Source organism: Bombus terrestris, chromosome 4 (assembly GCF_910591885.1).
Source record: "Bombus terrestris chromosome 4, iyBomTerr1.2, whole genome shotgun sequence".
Lineage (NCBI taxonomy): Eukaryota > Metazoa > Arthropoda > Insecta > Hymenoptera > Apidae > Bombus > Bombus terrestris.
Window position 1 is genome coordinate 5861821 of NC_063272.1, and position 13969 is coordinate 5875789.

The window sequence follows — 13969 nt, forward strand, 5'->3', positions numbered from 1 at the left end:
AATTTGTCAAGATATTCTCATGAACTTACATCTAGTAACTTATTTTACAAACTTATATTACTTATACTACGAAGTCTTTACAGTTAAATCTTTCTTAACTTTTGCTACGAATTTTCCGAACGGGCTGCGAATATTTATGTAAATTCATATTTTGCGAATGTAACATTAAAAAGATCGAAGCTAAGCAGAGAACGTTTTACCTACTAAACATTGCAACAAATATTATACCTTGCATATTTTACTTGTATGTATGTATGTATGCAAATGTATGTATATATATATATATATATATATATATACACATAATCATATATATACTTATACATATATATATACATATAATATATAATATAATATATATATATTCTTAGTATATTAACGTATAAAAATCTGGTCTATTCGTACCAATGTACACAGTGCTACTGAAATTTCAAAATTTTCTTTCTACATACCACACACGACACACATATAAACATTTTCTACGATAAGTGCACGACTACTTTTCTGAGACGCCGTATCTCGAGTCTTATATCTTTACTACGTTGCGAATTGGCGCGATGTCGCACAGCGTCCTCTGTAAATGGTGCATAATTAGTCGGATTCAAAGTTGGGGCGCGTTCCGGTGCGCAGAAACGAGACTCGCGTAAGGGTTAATAATCATCGTAAAATCACGAGGTTCGTCTCTCACGCGTCTCTTCCCTCTCTCTAGCATCGCCGGAGGTAAATATAATCTGAAACACGTCGATCGATCAGCCTAGTTCACGGATCGTGGATGCACACGAGGCCTTGTCCGACCGGCCAAATAACCTGTCCGTTGCAGCTGCTCGGAGTAATCCACAGATGATTGCACTTCTCCACGGGGAAAACAAACACACCGAGGGACCACGTTATCGAGTCAACAAACCGCGACTACCGACGAACCGATTGCGCGCAAATCACCCAGATATTCATCGGATATACACGTGTGGCCGTTCGTAGATCGTACCAATGCATGACACGAACAGCGAAGACACACATCGATCGTGTATCGTCAACAAACCGTCTACTAATTTTCATCCCCGAAGCACGCGCCACGACGTCCGAAACTATACTGCCACTCCCGCGCTGCCGCTCACCGCGCCACGGTCGCGATAACTGCGCACTCTGCCGGTGTTTCTCGGTACTAACGTTCGAAATTCTTATTAGGCTCCAATTTTAAAATTGCGTTGACAATAATTAGTTAGTTTTTGGTGTGTAAGATATGTGCAAGGTGCTTTTCGATGTTTTGAAAGATTTAACGGTGCAGCGTTTTGGTGTTGATTGAGAATAACAAGGATTGTAACAAGCTTTAATGTGGGAAGATCGAGTGGTAGTGTATACGTATTATGAATACTTATGTAAGGAAATTATGGGGTTTATAAGTGGAGAGTGAATTAATACGAGATTGTTGCATCGATTTGAGATAATGGATAGTGAGAATAACGCGTTCCAATGTAATTAGTTAATTATTATAACTTGTTACAACTTAATCTAGTACTTGATTCTTGATACCTTCACCTGTTAGTTTCCTTTCAAAATGCACACTGTCAAACGTTCATCAAGTTGCATATATCTAACTTTTTTTATACGTATAACTTGATCCCAATCCCAAATCGACATTTTTATTGGTTTCATCATAGTTCATCAATTGCAAGTTACTACAATTTTATAAAATTCGGTATTATAAGAAAACGTCTTTAAACTTGATCTTTTCAATTTTTCTCCGAAGTATTAACAGCCCTATCCTCCGTCAACCTCCACATATATCTAACTGTTCTCCACGCATACATTAAAATGAATCATTCGAGAAAACTAATGGCAAGGCAGTTCAGCGACGTTGGCGCGTTGCACGAGGACATCCGTTCGGAAGCGGATGAAATATTAATTTCGAAGGGCAAGACCGCCTGGCCTTCCCTGTTCCGGTAAAATTTAATAACTCGCGTACATAGAAGTGAAGTTTGAGTAGTGCTCGACTCGTGGCGGTCGTTCGACGCACTGCTTCTAGGGAAAAAGGGTAAAAAAAATGTAGAAAAAATAAAACGAAACAAAAAGGCAAGGCAAAAGCGGAGGAGAGAGAAGAGAAGGGCGAAAGGGTGAGATTCTGCTGTCACTGCAGAAGGTCGGACACACGCTCCATCGTCGTCGTACGGAAACGAGTAAATTTTCTACTGCAAATAAAACTTCCAGCAAAAGGGTCCATCGTCGATTAAAGCGGCGGAGGGGAAAAATGAGATACGTAAAAGCTTTCCACGACGCTGTTTGCTTTTCCCGTTTCATCCCTTCCTCGTGAGCATGCAAACAAAAAGTAAAAAAGCAGAAAGATATATACGTGTTTCGACCAGCTTCTGTCCTTGTCGATTCACCGTCGCCGATCTTAGTCGCGCCAAGAAGCAATTAAAAAAGTGATTAACCGCGAGGGTGCTACGTCTTCCGCCATCAAAAGTTACGTTCAAGGTTGTTCTGCTTGCGATTTATCAAAGGAGATACATCCTAGACCGTACAAGCTATTGTCTGATCTCAGTTTTCATATTTATGAATACTATCTTAAGTACCATCCTAGATAATTGAGATGTGATAGTCTTGTATGTACTGATTACATGCAACCTGTTATTTAACTTAGAAATGGAATTGTACAAGAAACAGGGTCGAATAACATGCTATCGTACATTTATGAGCACTATCACGGAAACTGATGGTTTTTTCAGAAAATTTGATTTTCATTTAATTCGTTTATCTTTTTTTTTCGATAAACTTCAATTCTTTCCTACTTTGTTAGTAAATTTTATTTTTGAACTATTTCTGAGTTCTTTTTTAATTATTTTATTTTCTTGTATAATACAATTATAGTTAGTGCTATTATGATCATAAGAAAAAAGAATTAAGAGAAAATAACGAATACTCTTAGACAAGTAAATATAGACGATTAAAAACCTAAATGTTCATCCGTAAAATCACCCAAAGTTAGATAATCATTCCTTTAAAAAACAAAAAGATAGTTAAAGTAAATCGTTGACGATAAGTACATTAAATTTTCTTAATTCTTCTGCAATTCGATAGAAATACTTTGCCTCGCAAGATTACATTCTACTTCCGCATACTGTTTAAAAAAAAGAGGGAAAGAAAGCATTCTTTAATACGAAGAAACTAGCGGGAAGTGAATGGTGTCCGTCGTTCCTATTTCCAACGGCTCAATTATTTCAGACACAAGTCTTACGGTCGCCTCAAGGCCGAAATACGAACGAAATGAAATTCTTCCAGGCCACATTTCATTAAAAGACATTAAGAATGCCCTGTTCGGTGCAAATGAAATTGCAATTATGCATGCACCGTAACTTACAAACGCGAGCGAATAGATTCGAGTGGTTGTCCGCGCTTTTCGTTTTAAATTACTAGTATTTTGTCTAAACAGCCAGCATCCCTACCTGCTTTATATCGCAATAACTAACAGAGCAGCTTGTCGAACGAAACGTTTATATTGCAATTTATCTGCGCTCGTGATGAGATAAAAGAAAATTTAGCGTTGTTTACTTTTAATTTAACTCTTCAGAAGATTATACTGTATACAGCTCCGTTCATAACTATTAGTATATCGAGAGAAAACTAGAGTAAATTTGATTAGTTATTAGGAAATTATTAAACTTCATTTGGAAGATCAGACTCTAAAGAAAGACTCTAGAAAAAGACTGTGAAGAAACTCGCTGAATGATTAGAAGTATTGCACTTCATACACGTAATTCTTAATTATTATTTCTAAACATCACTTAATTTATTATGAGCTGTATGAGTCTACTAACTAATTAATCCCAGTAGTTATGAAACTTAGCACAGTTTATATTTTTTATCATTGTACAGAATAATGTTGTTATTCGATTATAATTTCCTTATATGAAATTTACTTAAAAACAAACATAAAAATAAATTATCGGACCGATTGAATCAACAAATAAATGTATCATTGAATCATTGAACAATAAACGAAATACTTAATGGCAACTAATTAATTAATTAAAGAACATTAAAGTAAAGGCAAACTTAGAACAAGAGTAAAAAGGACAACACCACGAGCTGGAGGATATGTTTGAAAAGTCAACAAAGAAGACATTTAAAAAGCAGGCGTAGTTTTATAAAAGTCAAAGGTAATTCTTCAACGAGAATAAGGCAAAGATACAACCGCAAATTAAATCCTCTTCTTCTAAATAAAAATAGAACTACCAAGCTTCGAGTAGGAATCTCATTCAGAAACTTTATATATCTTCTGTATTATTAACTGATAGTTCTAAGTGTGTATAGTAGCTGATAAATTACGAATCAAAGGAAACACAAAGGCTTCCGTCAGAAACAACATATCCTCCGGTTTATCTTGATACTTTTTACATCGATAAACGGCCGACTATACGACCTTTATTTTAGAATGCAAATGTATACTTGTTGAAACTAGTAGACCTCCATCATGGATAGAAGATTCATTACTCCTCAACTAGTTCTGTTAATTCGTGTCAATCCACATAATGCTCTTCATATCCCGTGCGGGTACGCGTTCCTTTTCTATTTTCAGCTCGCGCGTTTCAATTTCGTGCTCGTTTAATGCGCTACTTTTGCCACAGTTTCCATTTGATATTCCCCAAATCCTGATACCAATATTGTCATTGATTGATCTACTATTTCTCCTGTTATAATGTCGGATTGTATTTCAAGTTACAGTGACTTTTATAATTCAACTATTTGACCAAAAATTGACCCTTTTCCCAGAAATCTCCACGATTATTGTAGTCATGAGATAATACGAATTATTTCAATGCATGTTTGTATTTTTACTTTATTATTTAATTAAACTATTAAACTCGAATATATTTTAAATATTAATTTATCACACTTATATTCATCTTATATAATATATTTTTCTTCTTTATTTCAATATTCATCTTTCATAATATATTTTAACGTTTGAAACTTTGGTAGGTAGATCATACAAGTTGCTAGAAGGTTTTTAGTATTAACAGAAAATGTATATTTTTAAGTTGACACTTTTGATTTTAACTTTATCTCGTAATAATCCTAGGAACTGAAATAAATTATTCCAGCGCTTGCAATTTTTTCTACCGTAATCCACATGGAATTTATATCCTTTCTTACTAAAAATTTCATTTTATCTTCATTTTCTACCTTCATTTTACATTTCACTTATATCTTTCTGTCACTTAGGTAGCATCATTTGCCATTTCAATTCCTCCAGTAACACTTTCATCGCGTGTGAAGATCTATGAATTTCGTTGCTAAAAGCAGTATTTAGATTAAAGAGAATCGCTTGGAAAAGTAGCATGAAACGCATCTTCGCTTTATCCAAACGCGCTTTATCCAAATAGATAGCGTAGATATGCACAAGACCGCATATTGCACCGGTGTTAGAATATCGCACAGGGCAAATATTATCGCAATCACGCCTCTGATTACGAGTTTGTTCGTGCCGGGGCAATCAAGGCATGACTCGTACACGGTCCCCCTCTCGTGAAATTCGCGTTAGGTAATATGCATATGTTCCCTTTTTCAACTCTTTCCAGCGTCTGAGAAAGCCAAAGGATTCGAATGACTCTCAATGAGTCGTCAACAGATAAGACGCGTGAGAGCAAAGAAATTAATTAGATTTTCCGTGAAGGAATACTTTTAACGAATCTATTAAAAGTTTAACGTATATCTGTCTGCTATCGCGGAAACTATTAATATTTATTAAATTCGTATGTATTTACTACATACAGAGTATTAAAAAATCTAGAAGATGTTTATCACGCCTTTGTAATTCTAGAAATTAAAACAGTGAAGAGAATTCGCGTGTAAAATAGAGTTTTGTAGAGTATTTTTCAAGTTATAAGCAATTTTATTTTATACCACAGATACGATTTCTTCAACACTTTCTGTATGTAAACATACATAAATATTAGGACACTTCGTAGAAAGCGAGGTAAGATTATTAAAATATTATTAAAACATTTCGAAATTATTATCTCGTTTGAAATCCTATATTTATTACAAATCTAAATAGAAATTCTAGAATCTTTCACAAATAAAGAATTTATACATTCAATATTATAGTAAAGATCTTACTTCTATGTATAACAAGATTACATTTCATCTTTCGTTTATATTTGCTTTCGATCTTAGTATTCGTCGCAATTGTTACTATACCATCAACGTAAAATTAAATTGCTTATAACTTGAAAAATAAACTTCAAATGAATTTTTGTATAAGAACTGTCTTCGTTATCTTGATACCTAGGATCACACTATATAAATATTAGCCATTTTTTTAACACCCTATATCCAAATCCATTTGAGATCATAACAGATTCATAAACGATGATCTTATTATTATGAGATAACTATCACGTGACTTGAGAACAGTCTCGTCTGTTAAATTGTAAATTAAACTTCTATTAGTCGTATGATTCATTCTTTGTTCCTGAAGACCTTTAACTTGAATTTCGCGACTGGTTTTATCATACTTTCTCGCATTCTCACACGGATAAAATCCTTGCCTTAATTAGATCGTGAAATGAATAAAAATTACAATGGGCAGAATGAGGACGCAAGGCGTTGAACCACGTTCAGCGAAGATTTCTGATGCTTTTGGGAATATTATCTAACAAAATGACCGTTATTATTTCCTCGAACAGATAGGTTTAATTTTCCTCACAAAAATTATTAATTATTGTAATTTTCGTTATTCGTTAGTATATATATTATGTCTCACATTTATTAAAATATTGCTTTCCACTTTTGCGAATAAAAGCAAGAAAGATACATCTGATTTATTTTGATTTTCATATATCACCGTACACACGAAGATATCATTTAATTAATAGAATCAAAAATCATTACTCTCCGTTTAAAAAACGTTTAAAAACCATTTCATTTGCTGGAATTGTATTTGTTCGCAAAGTAGTTATCTTTATGCAGACTTATTCGAAGCATGAAGTAAATCGTTGATGAAATAATTCTGCGACATAGTATCTAAAACGTAAATTAACGTGTACGGTAACTACTAAAAGCTTGTTGTACAAAACAGCACACGATGATCCTTTTCTGTACCTTCGACAACCTATTCCTTAGAAAACGTCCCCTGCTATGTGTTCCCGCCAGCGGTTCCCTCATTAATGAAGGCTTAATTAGCGTGCTTCGCCTTTTTATCCGAACGATAGTCGCTTCCGGTTCCGCTTCCTCGGTCTTCCGCATCGAGTAAACGAGCGAAGTCGAATTACTTGGCTATCGTTGCTCAAGAGTATTAGAGCAACCGTAATCACCGTAGAAACGATCGAGTCAATACCAGGATCTCCGACGTTATTATCATTAAATGGATTATCAAATGTAAATTAAAATGAATAAACTATCCCACGTAATGTACGTACGATATTAAAAGTTTTCGTTCCGAGGAAACAGCAATCCTAAATTTCCTTCGAGTTCGAGAAATTATTGTTGTTCGTGTTTAGTATGTTATGCTTCACTGCTTCCTGTTGGTATTAATTGAGTCATTTTTCGTACCTTTGTATATATATTCTAATAGTTTACTTCCATCGTACTTTGGATATGTTTCAGAAAAGGTGTTGAAAGTAAATTAGTTTAAAAACCGGAAGGAATCGTAAAATCGTGCGGCTTTTTTAAATAACTTCTTTGGTTTTCTGTCATTGATATATATCATAATTTTATATAAATCTGCAATATTGTTTTATTATTATTGTTAAGTATTTTAAATCATAATGGAGGTTTGCTTCAATTATACATAAATAAATATACATAAATATTTTCCAAGGAACATATGTACTTCCGTGTGCATAATTCTTTCATTCTCACGTTTTATTGAACACTTATTTTCTGTTAGATTACTTTTTTCCGAAACTTGAATTCATCGACTTATTTGCACTACTTGAAGCACATTATTAAGACGTAGACTTAAAATCTCTTCATCATATTTACAATATAATCATGCTACATAAAAGTGTCATTTTTATCATAAATACCATTTAGCATTTTGATTAATCATTCGATCATAATTGAACTCTTTAATATATCTTAACACTTTAATGCGCCATTTATAAATCTGAATGGTAATTAAAAGAAAAAAAAGGAGGAGGCGGAAGCTAGCGTGCGATCTTCTTCATCGAAATGAATGCAGAAATCGCGAAATCTGGTTCCACCTCTGGAAGAAGCTTAAAAGGAATCTTTTTTCATCAGGCGTTCGCTCTTTTTGCTGAAGAAAGCCGGTTCTCTTGAATCTACTGATAACAAAAGTTCCATTAGCAGATCCATCTTTACTTTGGCAAAACATCCTCCGCAATCCTTCTGCTCTTATAGCTGAACAGGAAAAAAAAGAAAAGATCGTCGCTTATTCTGAATCTCGTGAAAAAAAAGTCACGCTTGAACGTTTGGGACATTATTAAAAGCGAAAGCTTCCTTATATCAAAAAGTTTTCAAACTAGGTCTCTGCCATCCCTAAACAACACCAAAGACGATTATATCAATTTAATTAAGCCAATGAGAGAATAAAAGAGAAGCAACCAAAATGTCCAACGTGCAATTTTTCATAAAAATTGTGTAGATTTCCAACAGTATATTTTTGTGAATTAAATGATTCTGTTTTGTAAAACATATAAACAAGAAATATGTTCTTCTTCTTATTATACATATAAATATATCTTTCATATTTCTTTCATTCCGATTTTTTTGATACAATGATAGAAATTCGATTTCTTTTATGTTATACTTTAGAGCCGAAGATTTAAACAAGTATTTCTTTATACTTGTCGTGTTTGATTTACATATACGTAACGATGAAAAAATCTATCAATTCGTCCCTGTATCAATTTATCCCAGCTTCCTGCATTTAACAAATTAATAATTCTTACTAATAATTCTATCCTTGACGCGTCATTAAAAACTAATTCAATAAAACCCACATCCTCCGTGCTTTCAATATCATTTCTGCAAAACAGAAATTTTGTATTCATAAAAATATTTTTTCATTCTCCTATCGTTGCCTGGGTAATATTCATAAAATATCTATCGCGCCCAATACCTATAAAACTTCCTCCCTCTATCCATCATCTATAAAAATAAAATTTTCACACTTTTCAGCTTTGATATTCGCGAATGATTTTTTTTCGTGGTTACTCGCGTGGAACGTGCGGACGCATCTACTCACACGGTCAATTAAAGCTGAAGAAACGCCTTAAGAAATTGCACGGCTCTGAGGACATCTGATTAAACGTTCGAAGATACGAAATATCTTCTTTGAAAGATCTCACGATTTTCCATTTAGCCTCCACGTCGTTAAAGAAGGAACGAGCGATTAGCTCGTTAATAGATGTAGGAGAATCAAAGGCGTTATGGAAACTCTTTTCACGCCATGCTGACAGTCCCGTAATTTATACAATGTATCTGGTTATACGGGCAAACGAGACGACTTGGACAAGTGAGGAAAGAAGATACGGGACTAGACGGTTCGATAAGACGACCTGAAATCATGCAGGTACCTACAGTGTCACTCAGAGGGGCTGTTCTTCGGGCTATGAAGCAATTCTTTAATGTGTACAGAGTTTGTTGTGCAGAGTTTATTCAACGCACAGAATTATGGTGCGTTGTGTATACACAGTTTGGATTAAGTACTAGGCTTTGGTAGAGATATAAAAGTTAAAGAATTTTTATGAACGATAAGATTACGAGCAAGTGTGTTTTAGTTGGATATTTATAATATTTATAATTGTTGACTCTACGAAGTTATCTATAAGATATAAAGCTTAATACATTGAACATGCTATTTATGTAAATTCGTAATTCTATGATTTTAAATATTCCTAATATTCTCGACTTTTTCTCAGTGATATCAAATTGATAAAACAATAAAAAAATCAATCTAATAGAAACATAATCAGTTAAATTTGCGAAATCTTCTATTAAAAGTTAAAACTTCTATATATTCGAGCGTAAGATCTCGTGTCGTACACAAATAATAAAACAGCTTTTACAACACTTTGTAAAATACCTAATACAAAGAACTGAGAGGAATAAAATATGGAACGAAATATCGATTATACAACATTAAAGTGAATAAAATTGACACCAAATTTTATTAGTCATATTAAAATTGGAACGACAATGGCAAAGAAGTTTGAAAAAGAAAAAATGTAACTATTCTCCGTGTAAAAAAGCAAGAACTTCTACGACAAAATTCGTCGCAATTTCTAACCAGTTTCACATTACTTCTGTTCGTCCGTTCGCTCGATTCTATCTTGCGTTTCTGTTCGCGTATTTCCTATTGGATGATTCATTCTTCCAATTTTCCTGTTTCTCGTTATAAAAGCAACAGTATATTCTAGGTGTAGTTCCAAGTAAAATTATTACAAGCCGTAGCCGAGAATGCAAAATAACGAAACCTAGAAAGCAATTGCAATTGCAGCGGCGAATGAAATTAATGCAATTTGCTCCAGTGAAATTTTCTTGCTACTTGTGCTTAGCCGTAGCCTATCATGGAACATAACAAAGTGAATTTTACGATCGCTTTCAATTTATGTTTACGGGTTACGAGCAAAGCACTTTTTTACATAATTATATATATTTTACTTTTATTATACAAATTTTCCTACATCTTTATCATCAAGTTGTGTCAGAATAGATTGCAAACGAAAGTAAGAGCTCCGTATTATATAAACATTCAGGTCGTAAATGTTTTATTAAAATTTTATGACCGAAATACTTATGGAAGAATTTCTTCTATAGAAAAGATACTATTAATGTTTTTTTTACTCGAGTTTTCTTTCTAAATCTTTTTAATTTTTGAACCCTTTTAACTCAACAAGAATTAATTTACGTCATTTGTGCAATAAAAAATTCCAAATACATTTACCGAAATAAAAGAAAATCGATAAGAAGTACATAACGCGATAGAAACCAATTTTTCACTAACCACCGACAATTTTGTACTTCGAAATGGAATTATCGTCGCGTTATCAAATAAAAAATTGATCCATTGTTTCCTGCGTTTCTTCGCATTTCTCTTACGATGTTTTGACAAGATATTTATGAAACTACATGTTTTACTTTATTGTGTATCTCCAACTAAAAGTAATAAAAAAAACATGACAAACCTAAACATTTTTTAAAAGGACCTGAAAAGATATTTGAACAAAAGTTCATCAAGATATTATCAAATAAATTCGCGTGTACCTATTTTCGAATTTGATCAATCAACAACAGCATAATTTTTTCTTTTCTTAGTAATTCCGTAACATCAATTTCATTATCTCGTATGGATTCACGGTAAAAGGAAGCAATCAATTAATAAAAATTAAGAAAGTGCCGATTGATTTATACGAGAGAGCAACGAGCACCGGCAACGGCATCACTTAAATTACAAGGAAATATTTTTCCTAGACGATCGAATTACCCGCGATCAAAGGGCTTCTTGGAGAAATTGAGATCACGAGTAGCACCACCATAAATTGCAGAACCGATCGCTGCGTTTACTTAATCGTAAATGGTATTACTTCTCGGTAACTTGGGTCTACGAGACGCCGTTTTGGAAAGGCGTTAAAAATTTCTCGACCGTATCTTTTCTTAACAATGGTTGAGAATTTTCTTTCGTTTTCACGATCAACCGTTTTCTTGAATAAATCCAACGCGCCATCATATTTCCTCTTCTTTTCATGCTCTCCATCTCTGTATTTTTCTCTCTTTTCATTTCTCTACCTTATATACCTAGTATTTTATTTCGTTTCATTGTTCTGTTCGGGAATGTTACATTAACAAAGGATGAAGAATAAATATAGATTAACTTCTTAATTTGACGAAGATAAAGTATTATGATAATTTATTGTTATATTAAACAACGCTTGTTAACGAGTAATTTCACAACAAGGATAATAAAATGATACGGCGAAAAAAGAATTAATATAAATAGAGCGATTAAAAGTATGTGTCTACCTAAAACATTCTACGTATTTAAACAAAGTATCATTTATATTACTATTCAATCATAAAATCATTAATTTCTTCTGTGTACGTACTACAAAACGCAACTCTTTAACATCGATTTAAAAGATTTGTTTACCCAAAAAGTCTCTTTAAATAAGAAAGGTCTTCGCATCAATCGAATAGTGAGACATTATACAGAAGGTACACGATCGCGTTTTGTATATTTTAATGCAATTTTAAAACACAAAGTTCTGTTAATCTACAATTACCCGTTCAGCCTTATAATTATAACATAACTTGGGATTTTTTAACTTTCTATCGACGTACATTATAGAAAATTCCACTAAAAAAATAATAAAAAATTTATGTATTCTCATTGTTCATAGTAGTCAATACATATACTTCATTCTTTATTTTATTTTTCCTATCAGACAAGAACGTTGCTAATATCATTAACCCAATTACATATTTTTTTGTTATTATATAGATCTTCACTTTATTTTTCCAGTAACTTTCGAATCTTCCCATTTCAAGGCGCGACTAAAGCAGTTGGATGGTACAGTCACAGAGAAAATTGTCCGCAATTTATATCTGTCTCGTAGAACACCATCTTTGTTGCACACTGTATACTCATGTGTGTGCTACATAAGTACGTAATACATGTGGGCAAACGCATAGGCTACGGGGATATTGTATTCCTACACGTTCGAAAATTTGATATTCGTACGCTATCTTACCTTTCGCATATCTTTTTTCATTGTTAATTAACGATGCTCCGTTTATATAAAATTGGCCTTAAAATTCATTTCAGAACAAAAAATTACATTATTTTATTAGGTTGTCCGAAAAGTTTCTTTCGTTTTATAAGGTGATAATAGATGAACAATAGTTTCTGTTTTATATTATTTTATTGAATTAGGTATGATCCAGTTCGTCCTATTTCTATTATTATGTTCATGCATAATTCAATAAACTAATATAAAACAAAAAACATTGTGCGTCTATTATTTCCTTATAAAACGAAAGAAACTTTTCGGACAAACTAATATTTTGTTTTACCTCAAATTTAGATATTACCCAAGTATATTGAGTTTAATCGAGGAAAAATTACCTTCAACGATTGTGCGTTTATCTTATCGAAAGTGACAGAGGGTAACGAATCGTGCCGAAGTTTCGTTTCATATTTGATTACGTTTATCTTCGATGATCGATCGTTGAGTTAGCGTTATTGAAAAATAGTGGAACAGTACCCGTTTTCTTGTATAGCATGAACATAATAAAACGACGATATAATTCGTAAAAGTTTCAGAAGTCGACGAATGTTTTCTCGTGATGTACCGAAGATAATTATCGAAATAAAGCAACGAAGTATACTACATGATATTTAACACTGTGAAATCATAGGTAAAAACAAATTGTTTTAATATTTCTGTATTAAACAAATTATCGATCAAATACCTCTATATTTAATAAGAGATTATTTCATAAGAAAATAGAAGATTGTTAAAATAAATTTTAAAGAGTTCTACCATTAGAATTCTGAAACTTTCATATGTAATTTAAATTAAAATTTAATCGATTTCACTTCGAAGATCAGATCCTACACGATCTTCCTCAACAGTTTTTAGTATATCCTTCATGCAATGCTATTTAATAAATACTCATTAAAGTAAAATTTCAATATCTTATTTTATCAAATTTCAAAATAAAGATTAGGAAAAGGGATTAATTAAGCGTGTATTAAATTTGGCTTCCACGTATTGACACAAATTCAATTGGTCGACTTTGTCCAATTAACTAAATTAATTAACAATCGGCATCAAACGGTGTTGAAGGATAACAAGTCTGTTATATTTTCAAAGTATCGAGTCGACCGCTTAGCGAAACGTGAACGTTCCACATTTTCTCCTGTATATGTATAGCGTGCTAGATGCGTGTCCCTGTCAATCAGTCTCTTTTAAATCGTGAACGTTAATTGTCTTAGGCTTTGTTA

General features: G+C 32.9%; 1 protein-coding gene across 9 annotated transcripts in view; it reads right to left on the reverse strand.

The window, feature by feature from the left end:
- The window catches only part of LOC100648358 (rap guanine nucleotide exchange factor 2), a 250571-nt gene that overhangs the window by 125740 nt on the left and 110862 nt on the right, over positions 1-13969 (reverse strand). For 5 of the 9 annotated variants that reach the window (XM_048404836.1, XM_012308300.3, XM_012308306.2 and 2 more), the window contains exon 1: positions 808-1076. The exons of the other annotated variants lie outside the window; for them this stretch is intronic. The gene's annotated coding sequence lies outside the window, so the exon portion shown is untranslated. Of the gene's footprint in view, positions 1-807; positions 1077-13969 lie in introns of those variants that run through there. 9 annotated transcript variants of the gene reach the window in all.